The sequence below is a fragment of the Canis lupus genome, chromosome 17, assembly GCF_048164855.1.
Source record: "Canis lupus baileyi chromosome 17, mCanLup2.hap1, whole genome shotgun sequence".
NCBI classification, from domain to species: Eukaryota; Metazoa; Chordata; class Mammalia; order Carnivora; family Canidae; genus Canis; species Canis lupus.
In genome coordinates this window covers 38,273,645-38,293,983 of record NC_132854.1, presented here as the reverse complement: position 1 = coordinate 38,293,983, position 20,339 = coordinate 38,273,645, and positions in this window count along the sequence as shown.

Sequence of the window (20,339 nt, the reverse complement as noted above, 5' to 3'; positions counted from 1 at the left end):
TCCCTTGGGCCACTGGCTAACTATGAGCCAGAGGTAAGCAAATGAATACAATAATCTTCTTACAGACTATTGTCCTAGACTTTACTCCTCTCTTCCTAATTATAGATAAATATTTGCTAAGATATGGTGATGTCTAAGAAACTATAGAATCTTTGCTATGAGGATGACAAAGCTGTCCTATCAGCTATGAACTACTTCCCTCTAAGTTAAGGGTAAAGAAACTATAGTCTATAGACTGTTTTTGTAAATGAGATGTTATAAGACACAGCCATGCTCATTCATTTATTTGTCTACTGCTACTTTTAAGCTATGACAGCAGAATTGAGTAGCAATAATAGACCATATGGCCTTTATAGAAAAGCTTTTCTGGTTTCTTCACTACATTATTCAATAAAAAAATATACATTGCATACAAACCATTATATCTCTGGTATCTTTGCCTGACAGATTAGCATTTATCTAAGCTAATACAATCCACTGCAACTGAAAAAAAAAATTAACAGAATATCAAGGAACAGTTTTCTCCAAAAACACAGAAATGAAAGATAACTGAATTCAAGTTTTAAACTAGTCCATGAAGGCAATAAGTGCGGATACCATGAAGAGTGCTGTGCAGTAGGTGTCAGATTTTGCCAAAAAAAGAAAAAAAAGAAAAAAAAAAGAAATTTAACAGCTGTTCCAATGCTGGATACTAGCACAGTGAAAAAATGTACTCTTGGAATTCAAGTTTACTCAGTCCAATAGAAATGAACATCTATGGAATTCAAGTTCTGAAATACTCCAAAATGTGGAAGCGAAGTCAATTCATAATCTGCATAATCAGTTCAATTAGTTAATAAACAAATAAATACCAGTAGTAACAATGTATGATTAGTAGTGTATTATGCTACCATTTGTTGTATAATACAAACCTTTCAAAGAAAAAGGAACTTGCTGTCGAGTACTTAAGGGAATTTCTATTTTATAGTTATTGTGAGTTGTATGACAGAAGGGATATCTCTCACTAATAGTTTTTGTTATGCTCAAAATTATAATTCCTATTATGTGAATTAAATGATTTAAAAGCCTTATTGGGTGCTTATTCTTCAGTTTCCAATCTAACTAGAACTATTTCTGTAAAATAAATATACTTGCTAATTGAATAAATGCTGGCATCCACTGATGTAAGAAAGATTTAAATTCTTTCTAGAAACAACTGTTTAAAAAAATTGTGATCTCTAAATGTTTATGCCTCTTTCAATGCGTGTGTATTTCAGAAGGAAATTAGCTTGAAGTTTTTTAGGTTTGTTTTCTTTATCAAACTTAGACTAGCAGAACGCTGGTTGTAGCTGTGGCAAAGGCTGCAGAACACATAGTGGAGGCTGAAATAGGTGGTGGGGAGAGATTCAGGTGACACAGAGGATAGGGTGGAAGTCTGAGATCTAGGTACCAGTAGGATGTTAGGTAGGGCCCTCCTCTGGGTCACAAAGTTTTCAATGTGTCCTCATATGACTAAGAGTCAAGAGAGGTCTATGGGGTCTCTTTAATTATCACACTTATCCCATTCATGAGGGCTCCACCCTCATGACCCAATCACTTCTCAGAGTTTCTACCTACCTCCTAATACCATCAAAAAGGATATCAGTATTTCAACTATGAATTTTGGGGAAATACAAATGTTCAGATCATAGCAGGGTACAAATTTGAAGACATGTTCCAGATGCAGTGTATTACCCATGAACCCTGCAGATACAAGTCAGGAGACACACATGGACAGCAGTGTTTCTCAGCAGCCATAATAGCAGCAGGTGGATGCATTTACTGGCACTGATGACTTATTACATAAAGCCTGAGCTGCTTGCTTCATTGCAAACAGTTGACATCATTCCAAAGAGCAAGAACTCCCTCAGAATACATTCTGCAGCAAGTAGGTAATTGGACTCCTCAGGCATTTGTTACATGTACTTTAAAGAATTATGTATTTAAAAATACCCAAAGAGACTGGCTTAGATACAATTAAATAGGCAGTCATTGGAGTTCCTGCTCTCTAGGAAACGAAATCCATTGCAGAGTGATGCAGGCATCAGCCAGTCAAAAGCTACTGTATGTTCTAGTAGAAATGTTGTATCTTCTCACTCTTAGAAATAGCTTTTGAATTTAGATTTAATAGGTACTTCAAAGAATAAAAATGCTTGCTATATTGCCTGACAAATGTAGCACAGTTCATATTATGTGCTCATTTGAATCTCACCAATAAAAATCTACTGCAGATTGTCCCTGACCCGTACAGCTGCTGCCGTCCTCACGCATTCATTTCTACCTTCAGCCTCCTGCCCACTGTATTTCGTCAAATTGGAAATTGTCACTCCAATTTGCCTGGCTCTAAAGGACAAGGGGACACAAAACCTGCCTGTTGACAATTGTCTTCAAAATGGTATCATCTAAAAAAGACCAGCAAAACATAACTCAAGGACTTCCCTGAAACTTTATCCTTAGGTTAACTAACTGCTTAAGTGTCCAAAGCCTTCATAAGAAAATCATTTAATATCTCACAAAAATTCCAAAAAGATATTAAAAAAACAAAGGACCAAGTAATAGGCTTTTGAGATCATAGACTTCTAAAAAGGAGAGAGGATTGCCAAGCTAAATAACTACAGTCTGAATTTCAATTAAGGAGTTAAAGAGGATTGTGCTTCTTCTCAGGAGTTTTCATCAAAAGTTGAACTCCCAGATTATTTGATAAAATGTATTACTTTTGATCAACATTAGAATTGCAACGATGACTTCAGTGGTGAGTTGGATGAGCATAGGACCTTGCATGAGAGGACAGGGACTGTAGCTAGATTTATTAAACTGGATGCACAAGGAAATCACCTTTCTCCAGTTCAAAAGAGTATCAGGTTGTTCATGAAGAGGTCTTACAAACATAGCAAAGAACAAACAGGCTGGTCATAGTTATGATAACCAAAACAGGGTATCTCATATTAAAAGTTAAAAGACAAATAGATTAATTTCACCAAATGGCAAGCAAGGTCATAGCAATAGAACTCTTCTTATATCAGAAGATGTGAATAATTATAAGTTTATTTACTTAATATTAAAAAGAAGCAACAAAATTAGACAAATTCATGTGTTTCAAGAAACTATTTTATAAATGTGTTCCCAGATGTATCTTTTTATGTTTCAATACATTTTTAAAAACAAAATATCAACTGATACTACTGTTGTAGCTGAATAGTTGAGACAGAACATCACAGAAGTCCTCTATATAAAATAAACACAATAAACTATACTGAAATAAAAACTTTAGAGATTAGTCAAGAAGGATTCTAAGAAAATAGTTCAATTGAAAATATCATATGTCACATCCCCAAAACTTGAACTTTTTAGTAGCAACATAGTGTAGTCAGTTTATGTCAAGTAAAAATGCATCAATTTCTATTATATTTTACATATAACATTTCTCATATTTTCACTTTTAAACTGAATCATAAAAAGATTGACAATATCCTGGCAGGTTAAAAAAGTAACTGATAATTTTAATTAGCTGTTACTGCTAGCATGACAATGTTCTACAAACCTTATTTCTACTATCAAAACCTTCACAAGTGTAATTTTTTCCCCATCTTTCTGGAGGATCCTTGCCTGTCTAATCCAAATTATTTTATCATTAATATATATTTCTTCGTGAGATTGAGTTTCTCTGGCTTGTGTGTACCTCCATTTTATAAGCTCTTCACTGTGGTCTCTATTCTGTTCACCCGAAACACCTAGAACTATATTTAATTTCAATTTGTGCAGGAAACATTATTCTCATTGAAGGTGTATGCCCACTATAATCAAAGTCTAGAAATATGTGGTAAATCACAGGAATGTTGCCCGTATGGAGAGCATGAATGAAAGTCATAATACTTTCCAGTTTACAATATTGAAAATTTCAATGGTATATAATTATAAACATATTAATATATGTAGTATATGAAATGGTGTATAATTGTATATACTTTATATTTATATCACTTTTTAAAGATCTACATTGCTTTGACAAGATTTATTCCTACTCCCTGCTTTGAAATTTTATGAGAATCATTGAACCATTCTTTTAATAAACAGAGCTTTGGAATTGGGTATGTTTCCTTAGGAAATGATCTTTCCTACAATTAAGGTACTTTAACCAATTTTTGAGAGCAGCTCAGAAGTCTTTTTCCCAACTACAAAAAAGAAAAAAAAACTATTAAGGAAATAAATTCATGCAGTAGGTTATTTTTGCACAATGCTGCATATTGACATAGGGCTGTTTGTATAGTTAAGAAAACCAAAGGATTATTAAATGACACAGTACTTGATGAAAATAGTTCAAAATATAGATATTTTTAAAATGGAAAGCTAATATAAATAGATTAGAACAAGATGTCTTAACTACATCATATAGTTGCATTATGTGCATAGCAAAATAGACTTGGGTGAAAATGAACTTCAGATTTTTCTGACTTTATGAGAGAAGAAACTGGAAAAAAGGTGTCATATATAATTTGTGGTTTTCAACTCCCTAAAAATTGGAACAGATTTTACCTTTGACATGGTCTTTATCTTTGTTCTAGGGGGGCGGGAAGAGCTGGTTGGCTTTTATTAATGTAAAAATAAAACTAACAAAAATCAGTATTAATGAAAAATTTGACTGAAGAAGTTATTTTTCTGCGTAAAATTATAAAAGATTATAAAAATTATAGGTAGAGTTTCATCTTAAGTTGTATTTCTAAACATTTATTTTAAAATATGAATTAAAAAATACTGTTCCTGTATGTATTTTTTTCTATAATTCAGATGAATTTTCACAAAGCAAAGCACAGACCCCTGAATGATTAAAGTGAGATCTGAAAGCTCTTTCTTTTACTTTTTACTGAAGAAGAAATGGAAAATGAACTAAAGTAAGCTGGATGCAGTTGAAAGGAGACATGATTTACATCTCCCATGGCGGGTGCTATTTTGAATGAAGTAATCCAGACCTTGGTGCACACTGAATGTGCTTTATAATGTTCCTGAGAAGAGTGTAAAACCAGACTCTTCAGCAAAGAGGCAAAGATCTCTCCATACTGGGCACAGGATAGAAAATGAAAGATATTTTCATCTCCCCCAAATCAGCAAAGGATAAACTCATATGGCTCCTAAGGGTGATCAACAGCACTGGCAGAAACAGGGTGTCAGGATGAGTCTCAGAGCATAGGAATTCTGTTACTGTTCTGAGCAAACATAAGCTAAAACTCAATTATTTTCTTAAAAACCTTAGAAACAAAGAATGATAATAATTAAGTGACATGTCCCTGAGAATTTAAAATTTAAAAGCTATATTGCATTATGACCTCGTTTACTCACAAGGCTAGTGACCAAGATATTTATGGTTGTGTTTCACACAGTGCTTTATCTTGGCATTATCCATTTTCATTATAAAGACTGATTTTGTTTTTTCTACTTATGTTCCAGAAACATTTTAGAAATTGAGGTCATTATTAGTGACTGAAATAAAAATAACTATGAGTTTCATGATGGCATAGAAAAATTACATAAGAATCAGGATTGCCGTATTGGAGGCAAGATGGCAGAAGAGTAGGGTCCCCAAGTACCCGTCCCCACCAAATTACCTAGATAACCTTCAAATCATCCTGAAAATCTACAAATTCGGCCTGAGATTTAAAGAGAGACCAGCTGGAACGCTACAGTGAGAAGAGTTCGCGCTTCTATCAAGGTAGGAAGACGGGGAAAAAGAAATAAAGACACAAAGGCCTCCAAGGGGGAGGGGCCCCGCGAGGAGCCGGGCTGAGGCCGGGGCGAGTGTCCCCAGGACAGGAGAGCCCCGTCCCGGAGACGCAGGAGCTGCACCGACCTTCCCGGGCGGAAAGGGGCTCGCGGGGAGGTGGAGCAGGACCCAGGAGGGCGGGGATGCCCTCGGGTTCCCTGGGACAGTAACAGAGCAACTGCGCGCCCAGGAGAGTGCGCCGAGCTCCCTAAGGGCTGCAGCGCTCACGGCGGGACCGGCGGGACCCGGAGCAGCTCGGAGGGGCCCGGGCGGCGGCTCCGCGGAGGGGGCTGCGCGGCCCCAGGAGCAGCTCGGAGGGGCTCGGGAGGAGGAAGAGGCTCCGTGCGGAGGGGGCTGCGCGGTTCCAGGAGCAGCTCGGAGGGGCTCGGGCGGCGGCTCCGCGGAGGGGGCTGCGGGGCGGGAGCAGCTCGGGGGGGCTTGGGGGCGGCTCCGCGGAGGGGGCTGCGGGGCGGGAGCAGCTCGGGGGGCTCGGGGGCGGCTCCGCGGAGGGGGCTGCGGGACGGGAGCACGAATCCAACAGCGCAGGCCCCGGAGCACAGGGCGCGGGGACACAGCCCAGGATCCGGCCTCCACCCGGGACAGGCAGAGGCCGAGAGGGCCCAGGACAGCGAGGACGCTCCTGCCCCAGCTGAGCAGATCAGCGGCCCCGCCCCGGAGCCTCCAGGCCCTGCAGACCGAGAGCTCCGGAGTTACTGCGGGGGCTGACTCCAGGGCTCCAGACCTCGCCGCCGCCACTAGGGTTGCTCCTCCTGGGGCCTCACGGGGTAAACAACCCCCACTGAGACTCACGGTGGCCTCACCAGATAAGCAGCTTAAACATCACTCACTGAGCCCTGCACCAGGCAGGGGCCTGAGCAGCTCTCCCAAGTGCTGACACCTAAAAATCACAACAGGCCCCTCCCCCAGAAGACCAGCTAGACGGACAGGGGAAAAACATATTATTGACAGAGCAACACTGGAAAGTTCCAGGGGAAGTCAAGGGACTTACAGTATACAGAATCAGAGGATACTCTGCCCCACCCCCTTTTTTTTTTTTTTTTTTTTGCTTTTTGATTTCCGTTTGCTTCCCCCACCCCCTTTTTCCCTTCCTTTTTTCTTTTTCTCTTTTCTTTCCTTCTTTCTCTCCTCTCTTTTTCTCCTTTTCCTAATACAACTTGTTTTTGGCCACTCTGCACTGAGCAAAATGACTAGAAGGAAAACCTCACCTCAAAAGAATCAGAAACAGTCCTCTCTCCCACAGTTACAAAATTTGGATTACAATTCAATGTCAGAAAGCCAATTCAAAAGCACTATTATACAGCTACTGGTGGCTCTAGAAAAAAGCATAAAGGACTCAAGAGACTTCATGACGGCAGAATTTAGATCTAATCAGGCAGAATTTAAAAATCAATTGAATGAGATGCAATCCAAACCAGAAGTCCTACGAGGAGGGTTAACGAGGTGGAAGAATAAGTGAGTGACATAGAAGACAAGTTGATGGCAAAAAGGGAAACTGAGGGAAAAAGACAATTAAAAGATCATGAGGATAGATTAAGGGAAATAAATGACAGCCTGAGGAAGAAAAACCTACATTTAATTGGGATTCCCGAGGGCGCCGAAAGGGACAGAGCGCCAGAATATGTATTTGAACAAATTCTAGCTGAAACTTTCCTAATCTGGGAAGGGAAACAGGCATTCAGATGCAGGAAATAGATCCCCCCCTAAAATCAATAAAAACCCTTCAACACCTCGACATTTAATAGTTAAGCTCGCAAATTCCAAAGATAAAGAGAAGATCCTTAAAACAGCAAGGGACAAGAAATCCCCGACTTTTCTGGGGAGAAGTACTAGGGTAACAGCAGACCTCTCCACAGAGACCTGGCAGGCCAGAAAGGGCTGGCAGGATATATTCAGGGTCCTAAATGAGAAGAACATGCAACCAAGAATACTTTATCCAGCAAGGCTCTCATTCAGAATGAAAGGAGAGATAAAGAGCTTCCAAGACAGGCAGGAACTGAAAGAATATGTGACCTCCAAACCAGCTCTGCAAGAAATTTTAAGGGGGGCTTTCAAAATTCCCCTTTAAGAAGAAGTCCAATGGAACAATCCACAAAAACATGGACTGAATAGATATCATGATGACACTAAACTCATATCCTTCAATAGTAACTCTGAACGTGAATGGGCTTAATGACTCCACCAAAAGGCGCAGGGTTTCAGACTGGATAAAAAAGCAGGACCCATCTATTTGCTGTCTACAAGAGACTCATTTCACACATAAGGACACCTACAGCCTGAAAATAAAAGGTTGGAGAACCATTTACCATTCGAATGGTCCTCAAAAGAAAGCAGGGTAGCCATTCTTATGTCATGTAAACTAAAATTTACCCCAAAGACTGTAATGAGAGATGAAGAGGGACACTATATCATACTTAAAGGATCTTTCCAACAAGAGGACTTAACAATCCTCAATATATATGCCCTGAATGTGGGAGCTGCCAAATATATGAATCAATTAATAACCAAAATTAAGACATACTTAGATAATAATACACTTACACTTGGTGACTTCAATCTAGCACTTTCTACACTCGATAGGTATTCTAAACACAACATCTCCAAAGAAACGAGAGCTTTAAATGATACACTGGACCAGATGGATACCTACAGAACTTTACACCCAAACTCAATTGAATACACATTCTTCTCAAGTGCACATGGAATTTTCTCCAGAATAGACCACATATTGTGTCACAAATCAGGTCTGAACCGATACCAAAAGATTGGGATCGTCCCCTGCGTATTCTCAGACCATAATGCCTTAAAATTAGAACTAAATCACAAGAAGAAGTTTGGAAGGACTTCAAACACGTGGAGGTTAAGGACCATCTTGCTAAAAGATGAAAGGGTCAACCAGGAAATTAAGGAAGAATTAAAAAGATTCTTGGAAACTAATGAGAATGAAGATACAGCCATTCAAAATCTTTGGGATGCAGCAAAAGCAGTCCTGAGGGAGAAATACATCGCAATACAAGCATCCCTCCAAAAACTGGAAAGAACTCAAATACAAAAGCTAACCTTACACCTAAAGGAGCTAGAGAAAATAAACAGCGAATATATCCTACACCCAGCAGAAGAAGAGAGTTAATAAAGATTCGAGCAGAACTCAATGAGATCGAGACTAGAAGAATTGTGAAACAGATCAACAAAACCAGGAGTTGGTTCTTTGAAAGAATTAATAAGATAGGTAAACCATTAGCCAGCCTTATTAAAAAGAAGAGAGAGGAGACTCAAATTAATAAAATCATGAATGAGAAAGGAGAGATCACCACCAATCCAAGGAAATACAAATGATTTTAAAAACATATTATGAACAGCTATACGCCAATAAATTAGGCAATCTAGAAGAAATGGACGCATTCCTGGAAAGCCACAAACTACCAAAACTGGAACTGGAAGAAATAGAAAACCTGAACAGGCCAATAACCAGGGAGGGAATTGAAGGAGACATCAGAAACCTCCCAAGACACAAAAGTCCAGGGCCAGATGGCTTCCCTGGGGAATTCTATCAAACGTTTAAAGAAGAAACCATACCTATTCTCCTAAAGCTGTTTGGAAAGATAGAAAGAGATGGAGTACTTCCAAATTCGTTCTATGAGGCCAGCATCACCTTAATTCCAAAACCAGACAAAGACCCCACCAAAAAGGAGAATTATAGACCAATATCCCTCATGAACATGGATGCAAAAATTCTGAACAAGATACTAGCCAATAGGATACAACAGCACTTTAAGAAAATTATTCACCATGACCAAGTAGGATTTATTCCCGGGACACAAGGCTGGTTCAACACCCGTAAATCAATCCATGTGATTCATCATGTCAGCAAGGGAAAAACCAAGAACCATATGATTCTCTCATTAGATGCAGAGAAAGCATTTGGCAAAATACAGCATCCATTCCTGATCAAAACTCTTCTGAGTGTAGGGATAGAGGGAACATTCCTCGACATCTTAAAAGCCATCTATGAAAAGCCCACAGCAAATATCATTCTAATGGGGAAGCACTGGGAGCCTTTCCCCTAAGATCAGGAACAAGACAGGGATGTCCACTCTCACCACTGCTATTCAACATAGTACTGGAAGTCCTAGCCTCAGCAATCAGACAACAAAAATACATTAAAGGCATTCAAATTGGCAAAGAAGAAGTCAAACTCCCTCTTCACCGATGACATGATACTCTACCTAGAAAACCCAAAAGCCTCCACCCCAAGATTGGTAGAACTCATACAGCAATTCGGCAGTGTGGCAGGATAAAAAATCAATGCCCAGAAGTCAGTGGCATTTCTATACACTAACAATGAGACTGAAGAAAGAGAAATTAAGGAGACAACCCCATTTACAATTGCACCCAAAAGCATAAGATACCTAGGAATAAATCTAACCAAAGAGGTAAAGGATCTATACCCTAAAAACTATAGAACACTTCTGAAAGACATTGAGGAAGACACAAAGAGATGAAAAATATTCCCTGCTCATGGATTGGCAGAATTAATATTGTGAAAATGTCAATGTTACCCAGGGCAATTTACACTTTTAATGCAATCCCTATCAAAATACCATGGACTTTCTTCAGAGAGTTAGAACAAATTATTTTAAGATTTGTGTGGAATCAGAAAAGACCCCGAATAGCCAGGGGAATTTTAAAAAGAAAACCGTATCTGGGGGCATCACAATGCCAGATTTCAGGTTGTACTACAAAGCTGTGGTCATCAAGACAGTGTGGTACTGGCACAAAAACAGACACATAGATCAATGGAACAGAATAGAGAATCCAGAAATGGACCCTGAACTTTATGGGCAACTAATATTCAATAAAGGAAGAAAGACTATCCACTGAAAGAAAGACAGTCTCTTCAGTAAATGGTGCTGGGAAAATTGGACATCCACATGCAGAAGAATGAAACTAGACCACTCTCTTTCACCATACACAAAGATAAACTCAAAATGGATGAAAGATCTAAATGTGAGACAAGATTCCATCAAAATCCTAGAGGAGAACACAGGCAATACCCTTTTTGAACTCGGCCACAGTAACTTCTTGCAAGATACATCCACGAAGGCAAAAGAAACATAAGCAAAAATGAACTATTGGGACTTCATCAAGATAAGAAGCTTTTGCACAGCAAAGGATACAGTCAACAAAACTCAAAGACAACGTACAGAATGGGAGAAGATATTTGCAAATGACGTATCAGATAAAGGGCTAGTTTCCAAGATCTATAAAGAACTTCTTAAACTCAACAGCAAAGAAACAAACAATCCAATCATGAAATGGGCAAAAGACATGAAGAGAAATCTCACAGAGGAAGACATAGACATGGCCAACACGCACATGAGAAAATGCTCTGCATCACTTGCCATCAGGAGAATACAAATCAAAACCACAATGAGATACCACCTCACACCAGTGAGAATGGGGAAAATTAACAAGGCAGGAAACCACAAATGTTGGAGAGGATGTGGAGAAAAGGGAACCCTCTTGCACTGTTGGTGGGAATATGAACTGGTGCAGCAACTCTGGAAAACTGTGTGGAGGTTCCTCAAAGAGTTAAAAATAGACCTGCCCTGCGACCCAGCAATTGCACTGTTGGGGATTTACCCCAAAGATACAGATGCAATGAAACGCCGGGACACCTGCACCCCGATGTTTCTAGCAGCAATGTCCACAATAGCCAAACTGTGGAAGGAGCCTCGGTGTTCATCGAAAGATGAATGGATGAAGAAGATGTGGTTTATGTATACAATGGAATATTACTCAGCCATTAGAAATGACAAATACCCACCGTTTGCTTCAATGTGGATGGAACTGGAGGGTATTATGCTGAGTGAAATAAGTCAATCAGAGAAGGAAAAACATTATAGGGTCTCATTCATTTGAGGAATATAAATAATAGTGAAAGGGAATAGAAGGGAAGGAAGAAGAAATGGGTAGGAAATATCAGAAAGGGAGACAGAACATGAAGACTCCTAACTCTGGGAAATGAACTAGGGGTGGTGGAAGGGGAAGAGGGCGGGGGGGGGGGGGGTGAATTGTTGGCGGGCACTGAGTGGGGCACTTGACAGGATGAGCACTGGGTCTTTGTTATTCTGTCTGTTGGCAAATTGAACACCAATAAAAACTAAATTTATTATTAAAACAAAAAGAATCAGGATTGCCAGATTACCAGATGCCCAGTAAGAATAATTTTTTGGCTTTTAATATGTCTTCCAAAATATTACATTGGGTATACAGTACATCAGTGAAAAATTATTTGGTCTTTATCAGAAACTAAAATTTAAGTGGGAATCATGTATTCTAAATATGACAACCCTAACAAGAACGCCTAAGAAATACAGTCCAGGTAGTGTAGGACATTATCCCCAGAATGTTTTCGCAATATTTCCTACAAAATGTGAGATATGTCCAGCATATGTTGGCAAATGGGAAAGTGCTTGTGTGTAGAGCTAGTGAGTGAGCTGAGGACTCCCAACTATTTCAGGCTCCAAGCACACCAGTCAGAGTACACAGGTGAGTGAGTCTCCTCTCGTGGATACAGAATTCATTGCTGAAGGAAAAATATTTGACTTCTTTTACATACAAATATGATTTCTGTTCTATTTGCAGATGTCAGTTGTGTCCTATGTATTTTCAAATATTCTTTCTCATCATCTTATAAGAAATGTAGACAGGCATTTTAATAAAGAAAGTTGAATTTTTGTAATCAGATAGACTGAAATTTGAATTTTAGTTTTTCCAGGGATTCTAGCTGGCTCAGTCAGTGAATTTTAGTTCTTCCATCCACCAATTCTGTGACATGGGAAAGATACATATAACCATTTAGTCTCTTTCCTTATCTGTAAAATGTACCTGAAATTGACTAAAATAAGATTAGTGTCAAAATATATGTAAAATCATAGAAAAAATATATGTAAAATCACTAATATAATAAATGATAAGTCACTCACAATTGAAAGGTATTTTTACTAAATAGCATGAAATGGCTTTCTGTATAGCTTCCTTTAAAGATTTTATGCCAACAAAGAATGATTCTATTGCTGATGTTGGGCAGTGACAATAAATTAGAACTTTCAGTTCAGATTAAATGTAGTTTTATAAATTTCCTAAAGAATATGGGTGCTCTACAGTCTTGACTGAATTAAAGATTTTTTTTTCTTCAAATCTACCTCTTTGGGCAATATTATACCACCATCTTCCTTGTAGTCACCATTACTTAGGCACCTTGTGATAATGATATTTGCTTTCAGTAAGAGCTGGTTTAGGAAGCAGCTTGTTCAGTGAAAATATTCAAAAATGATTTTTCAGATCTCATATGTTACTTAAACACCATTATTTTTATATGAACCCTTGAGGGAGATTAAATCTCTATATGTATCTATCCTCTATCTATCCACCTACTTATTTGGCCTATATTAAGAACATCTCAACTTCATCAGCTTCACTTGAGATATTTTCTGTTCTTGATTTTATTCAGTCTAAATGGGACTGTAAATGAAGTAACCTTATCATATGCAAAGTAAAGGATAGACACTTAAAAGCTATAAGAATTGAACATTCTTTGCTGTGATTTCAAATCCTGAGCAAGACATATTTGGAAATTTATGCCAGAAAACCCAAATTAAAAAAAAAAAAAAAAAGGCTAAACACATGAAGATTTGTATTTCAAATTAAAGAAGTTTGGATATAAAAGACTGTGAGCCCAGTATAATGGTTCCATAAAATCTGGGAACCAGATTCCCTTCTCTTCCTGTTCTGCTCTTCGCAGCATGTGTCATCTATTCTCAAGGATGATTCAGGATAGGGAGTAGATATTGACTGCTCCATGCATTTCACTTGCATTCCATGTAGTAGGACAGAAAAAGGAGAAGACAAAAGTGCATAGAATGCAGCTGAAACAAAATTCTTTAAGGAGTTGTTTTTTTTTTTTAATTTCCTTATAGTTTTTCCACTTCTTTCTTTCTTTTTTTAAAGATATATTCATTTGAGAGAGAGCATGAATGGGAAGGGCAGAGGAAGAGGGAGAGAGAATCTCAAGTAGACTCCAAGCTGAGTGTAGAGCCCCACACAGGGCTCTATCTCACAATCCTGAGATCATGACCTGAGTGGAAAACAAGAGTCAGACACTTAACCCACTACCACCCAGGCACCCCTACACTGATTTCAAATTAGCAAAAACATTCTTACATGGTTACAATGAATGCAACAGGCTGGAGAATGTTGAATTTATTCCAGGTATAAAGGTTTTCAGCCAAAAATTAGAGTCCATTACTAAGAATGAGAGAAAAGCTCTGGGATATGAAACTAGCAATCTAGTGACTTAAGAAACCCAACAATAATTGAGGGTAATACATTGAGTAGGTAGGAACACCTTGTTTACTTGTCAAATATTTCTTGTTATCTTTAACCAGATATTACTTGGCTTTGTGCTTTTCTAAGTCTGGTTCCCCATGTTGTCTGATGATTCTATGAACTATTCAATATCTTGCTAATAAATTTCTTTCCTACTTAAAACAAGGTTATACAGTTTGTCTAATCCATGATAACTGGGGGACATTTGGGGCAAGTTTGAAGAAATTCTATTGTGATCATGTATATATTTTGTGTATGGACAAGTACAGCTTTGCAATATTGCCAAACATTGTATGGTAACCAGACCATATGGCAAAAAAACAAATTTGATTAACAAAGTTTGGTAATTATTGCTTAAAAGATAATATGGAAGAATTAATATTAGATGCGTATTAGCAGAATTTAATTCTGTTGGCATTCACTTAAATTTATGGGCCTCCATTTCATCACAAATGAACAAAAAATGATGGAAGGAGTGCTAGGAGGAAATATAATAAAACTTGCACTTCTTTCTAAGGATCTTTTCAACCTATCAAATAAAAAAATGCATCAAGGTGAACATGTTTTAGAAACTATAGATGCTATTTTTCTGGATTAGAATGATGTGATTGCATATGGAAGCCTGGACACAGGCAATGTTAGGATAATATAAATACATATCTTCCAGGTGAGTTCATCCATGGCTTTCTACACCCCAAGAGCATATAGTGTTTGGAAAATAATATTTCCAATTTTTATTTGAAGTTTTTATTTTTTATTTATTTTTTAAAGATTTTATTTATTTATTTATTTATTTATTTATTTATTTATTTATGAGAGACAGAGAGAGGGAGGCAGAGACACAGGCAGAGGGAGAAGCAGGCTTCTCACAGGGAGCCTGATGTGGGACTTGATCCCCAGACCTGGGGTCATGCCCTGAGCCAAAGGCAGACACTCAACAGCTGAGCCACCCAGGTGTCCCTTGAAATTTTTTAAAAATAGATGTTAGTTTCAAATTTTTAAGAAATCAATAATAGTTTTATGGTTCAATGCACTAAAATTAAAGATTATTTTATATGTAATCATAGTCAAAGATTTAAATTGTCACTGTAAAAAAATAATCATAATAATTTCTGCATATTCATAGATTGTTTCATTGGCATCTTTCACACTTACTAATGCTACATTGGCATTGATACTTGTGAATATTTGGAATTTGTTATATCTGACTAATATTCTCTGGTTTCTTTAGTGGACGATATTTATATTAAAATATTGTAGATGAAATGATGCTGGGCCAAACGTGCACATGCTGCTTCTAATCATAAATATGATGAAACATAGCAAATACATCTTTTAAAAAGAAAACTTCACCTGCATGTGTAGAACATGATTATTTTGCTGCTTATATAATTGTACGCTTTTTATATGATACAAATTTCTAATTCCTTCACCCTTAGCAGCAAAGAAAAATAATCTGAGCATAAATGTCTCTCATAAATTACAGGGTTATTTAGTGGATGCTGAAAGAACTGCTTACCAATATAGATTTTCATAGAAATATCATGAAATTCTGGATCAAAGTGATTTATTTGGCTTAATTTTTCTGAGTAAAATGCTCATGTAAAAAGGAAAATGTTGTTGGGAGGGTTTCAACTAGACACCACTGTTACTGAGGAACACAATAGGATAGATAAGTTTTAAATGTGTCTGATAAACACATTTGAAAGTTTTTCCTGGAAAATTTATACTTCTAATATCAAGAAAATCTAGGGATACAGTTTGAGACTTCAGAATTTTCATTCATTGATAAATTGTCATTAAACTAATGAAAAAAAAAACTAATGAAAAGCTGCTTTTAAATAAGGGCACATAAAAAAATAGCATATTATTGTGTTTTGTTAACAAAACAGCTCCCCCCCCCCACAGACCAAAGCCACCACCACTAAAAAAGAAAAAAGAAAAAAGAAAAAGAAAAACATCTGAAAACAAGTGTCTGATTTTCATTCTAGTCTCCTCTGATAAATGGCAGAGCAGCTGTGGAGTACTAACTCTCACCAATCCTTTATAAATCAAGGTCAAGTCTAAGTCATTTCAGTCATTAAACAGAGATGGTTCTCTTAGTGAGACCTCAGAAATTGACCTTTTTTTTTCAATTTCAATATCTAAAAACATGGATTGGAGATTACAAAATGTTTCCTTACCCATCATAAATGAATACAATATCTTAAGTATTACTGAGAATTATTATAAACAATACATTACATACAATATATATACACTATATAAAGTATATAGAGTAAGCCTTTTCATTCCCACACACCATATTCACCAGCATTTCTACCACACAGATCCTGAAATTATTGTTTCATGTGTTAAGCAGTGAATAAGTGATAGGATTAAAAAAATAAAGACCGGGCAGCCCCGGTGGCCCAGCGGTGGCTTCAGCCCGGGGTATGATCCTGGAAACTCAGGATCAGCTCCCGTGTCGGGCTCCCTGCATGGAGCCTACTTCTCCCTCTGCCTGTGTGTCTGCGTCTCTCTCTGTGTCTGTCATGAATAAATAAATAATATCTTTTAAAAAAATCTTTATAAAAATATAAAGACCGTGATTTATATGTTAGTCTTTGGTATTTGGAGGTTCTTCGGGTTTTTCTAGGGGAAAGGGTCTTAGAGAAGTATCATATTGCCATAGGTGGAGTTTTAATAGTCAATAGAAATAATGTGAATATACTAAAAGATGGAAAAAGAATGCACTAGAGAAAACAGAGAAGAAATGGGGTCAATCAGAGACATTGACTTAGAGTCAAAATACAAATTATTTTTTATGATTCTTTAAATTTAGTGAAAAATCAGTTATAGCTGAGCTAAGTTTTGAAGGGTTATAGGGTGAGAAAGGTTGTACATTGTACTTCCTGGAGTATGTAGGCCCAAATGAAGTGACGTAAATTTCTGAAGCAGCCGAAGAGAATGAGGGGAAAATCAATTATGGAAAAGCACTTCATATTGATGTTTAGGGTGCCTATGAGTATGTTTATCTTAGTTCAATTAATCCATTTCACTATATTGAAATCTTTCCAAAGTCTCCAAACTTCCCTTATCTAGAGCTATTTTATTTTTACCTATGGTATTCATTACCTTATATGAGATATAACTTACTTTTAATATATATTATTTATTATCTATCTACTATGGCTAAAACATAAGCTCCAAGATTTAAGAATTTTGTTCTTTTGTTTACTAATATATCTGAAATTCTGAAAAGAGTGCTTGCCACAGAAAGCATCATATTTCATAGATAAATTAATGGATTCCAAAATCTGGGTTTAAAAATGTTTTTTAGATATATTAAACTGAAAAAAAATTATGTTTCTTAAATTAGATACAGTAATTAAAAGTGCTCTGTGAGCATAACTTTATTCAAAAACATTTTTAAGCACACTGTTAAGCACTTTTAATTATTTTTCAAACATAATATTTTTTCTTTTACATTATACTAGTTCTTTTACAATGTTAATGAATTCTATTATTTAGCATACATTGTAATTCTAGCCCTCAACTAAAGGAAATAATTAGCCTCTGCTGGTTAGTCAGTCATTCAGCTAGAGCTTAGGCACTCACATCCTTATTGAACAAATGAATTGCTAAGCACTGTGGAAAGTGATGTATTAAATAAAACACACTGAGCTTAATGAGCCTAGAATAAAATGAAGTGGGTAACACAATTACTAAAGTTCATCATTGGTCAGAAAATGTAGAGTCTGTACCGTATTTTGCCATTACAACCTAAGGGTTTATTTTCCAGAAAGGGGCCTCATTAAGTATTCTTAATATGTTTAAGAAGAGTCATTAGCCTTAAAAACAAATACAGTTGATAAGATTGTCAAACATAGAAAATAACTTTAAGAGAGGCATGAGGTTGAGAGCAGACATACCAATTACTTGCCCAATGAACTACATAATCCCTTGGTATTCTTTCCTTTTTAAATATTTAGAGGGTGTCTAGATCTCCAGTACTAGAGAGAAGAGAAAAGATTATGATCATGTAGGGTGAAATTCTGAACAGAAAAATATTATCTAAGATTTTTACAAGACCAGAAAATAAAAATCGACCTAGAATTTTATTAATATCCTCTCCATTAGATACTATCAGTCTGGAGTTCCTGGTGCAGTGTGGCTGCCTATAGATATTCCCTGAATGAATGGGTTCATGAATAAGTAGATGCATACAAAAACACTTACTTCCCTTTTCTTGGCAAATTAAATCCATCAGAATTGAATATTTTATATGTTATTTTTAACAAAATTCTTGAATGTATAATTCATTCTCAGTAGATACACATTTAAATTTATAATATTCAAAACAATGTTTTGATAAATTATTTTCTTATTCTCATTTGTGATTCATATACTATTTTATGTATTTCAAATTTAGATAGAATCAGTTTATGCTAACATTGCACTAACAAAATTGTTATAAGATAGGTTGGTAGCAAGTAAAAAAACCTAAAATGTAACACTGTATATCAAGTTACCTGTGTATCTATAAGGAAATATAAATTCCAAGTTGGTCCACTTAATGAACTTAGAGAAAACGCACATTTATTTTTTTATTATCCAACTAAATGCAAGTACCATATTTGTACTTCATGTCTTTTTATAGGATCCATATATCCCCAAACCACTGAAATGTTTTCTTAAATTTGATCAAAAGTAAAAGTACTTTCATGTAAATATAAAAAGAAGTGAGTCCTTTAAAGTTAGATAATTCCAAAGGAAACGTTTCCTGTGAGAAAAATTTGATCACCAGTTAATTCTTACGAAACAATTTAATTGAAAATTATTTCTAATTCACCCTGGAGAAAAGTGAATATATTTTTAAAGTCCACACAAGAGAAAAAGGTCCCAAAGTGTATTAGTTATGGATTATTGTACATTTTGAATTATATATTCATATAAAAATAAAGATTAATTACATATGTAATAAAAACCTTCATTATAAAAAAGAGTAATTCTATGATGTAATACTCCTTCAAATTACAAATTTCTATATTTTTAAAACACAATGTAATTAAACTATAGTATGAAACAATATAAGCAACTTAAGTCCTCTCTTAGGCATAGGCAATATGATTTAGTTAAGGAGAGAATGAATTTTATCTGATTATTCCCAGTCTTATGAAAAATTGTTATTTTAAAACTTGATAAAATATATAAATAAATGTTCAGATGACTATGATTTTTGGTAATTCACATTGGTTTCATTCAGATGAAAGGCAGCTAGCTAATCAATGAGTTATATTTAGTGAAGGAGAAAAAGTGTGGATCATTTCAAACATAAATCTTTTTTAAGTACATTTGATTTTAAAGATTATGCAGTTTATATGTATTTTTTATATTGCTAAATTAAACAAGGGTGCCATTAGACTGAGGTAGCTCATGTGCCCTATCTGCCTATGTAAGCAAACCAAAATTTAAGCCTATAAATGCCTTAGGCGTGTATATATACATACCTAAAAACAACCAATTGTAAATAGCCAATTAAACTTTAAACTAACCAATCAAATACTTTTCTTTATTTGTTTTGGCACTTTCTATATATGTCTTTCCTCAAACTCTTGTGGATTGAATACTTCTAACCACTTCTGGTTTGGTATTGCTTTATTGGCATAAGTGATTAAGTAAACTCTTAATTTTTTTACTATGCCTTGTTTTATCTTTTAGCAACGTATCGTATGTAAAAATACACAAAAATTCACATGAGTTAATATGCATTAGTAAATATAAAGAGAAGTGAGTCCTTTAAAGTTAGATCAAAGGATCAAAGGGAAAAAAACAAGATATATAGTGAATTATGTGAGCAGAATGGCAGATGAAACCCCAGCCTTAGTTTCCCATAGAAACATCGATTTAACAATACATAGACCAAACTACCTTATGAGAAGTCTAAAATCTAGTTAAGAAGTTTCAGTCTTCAGACAAGCACAAGCCTGAAAATAGCTGCATTGAAGTGAGTGAAGAGAACAATTTTACTTTAGCATGCCAACCCCTATACCAAGCTAGCACAATTTAAGACCAAGAAAACCACCTTGGCCTGCCACTTTACACAGAGGGACCAAGAGTGGAACATTCACCCAATATCCTGGCTGTCTGATGAGCTGCCAGGATGGGATGGGAT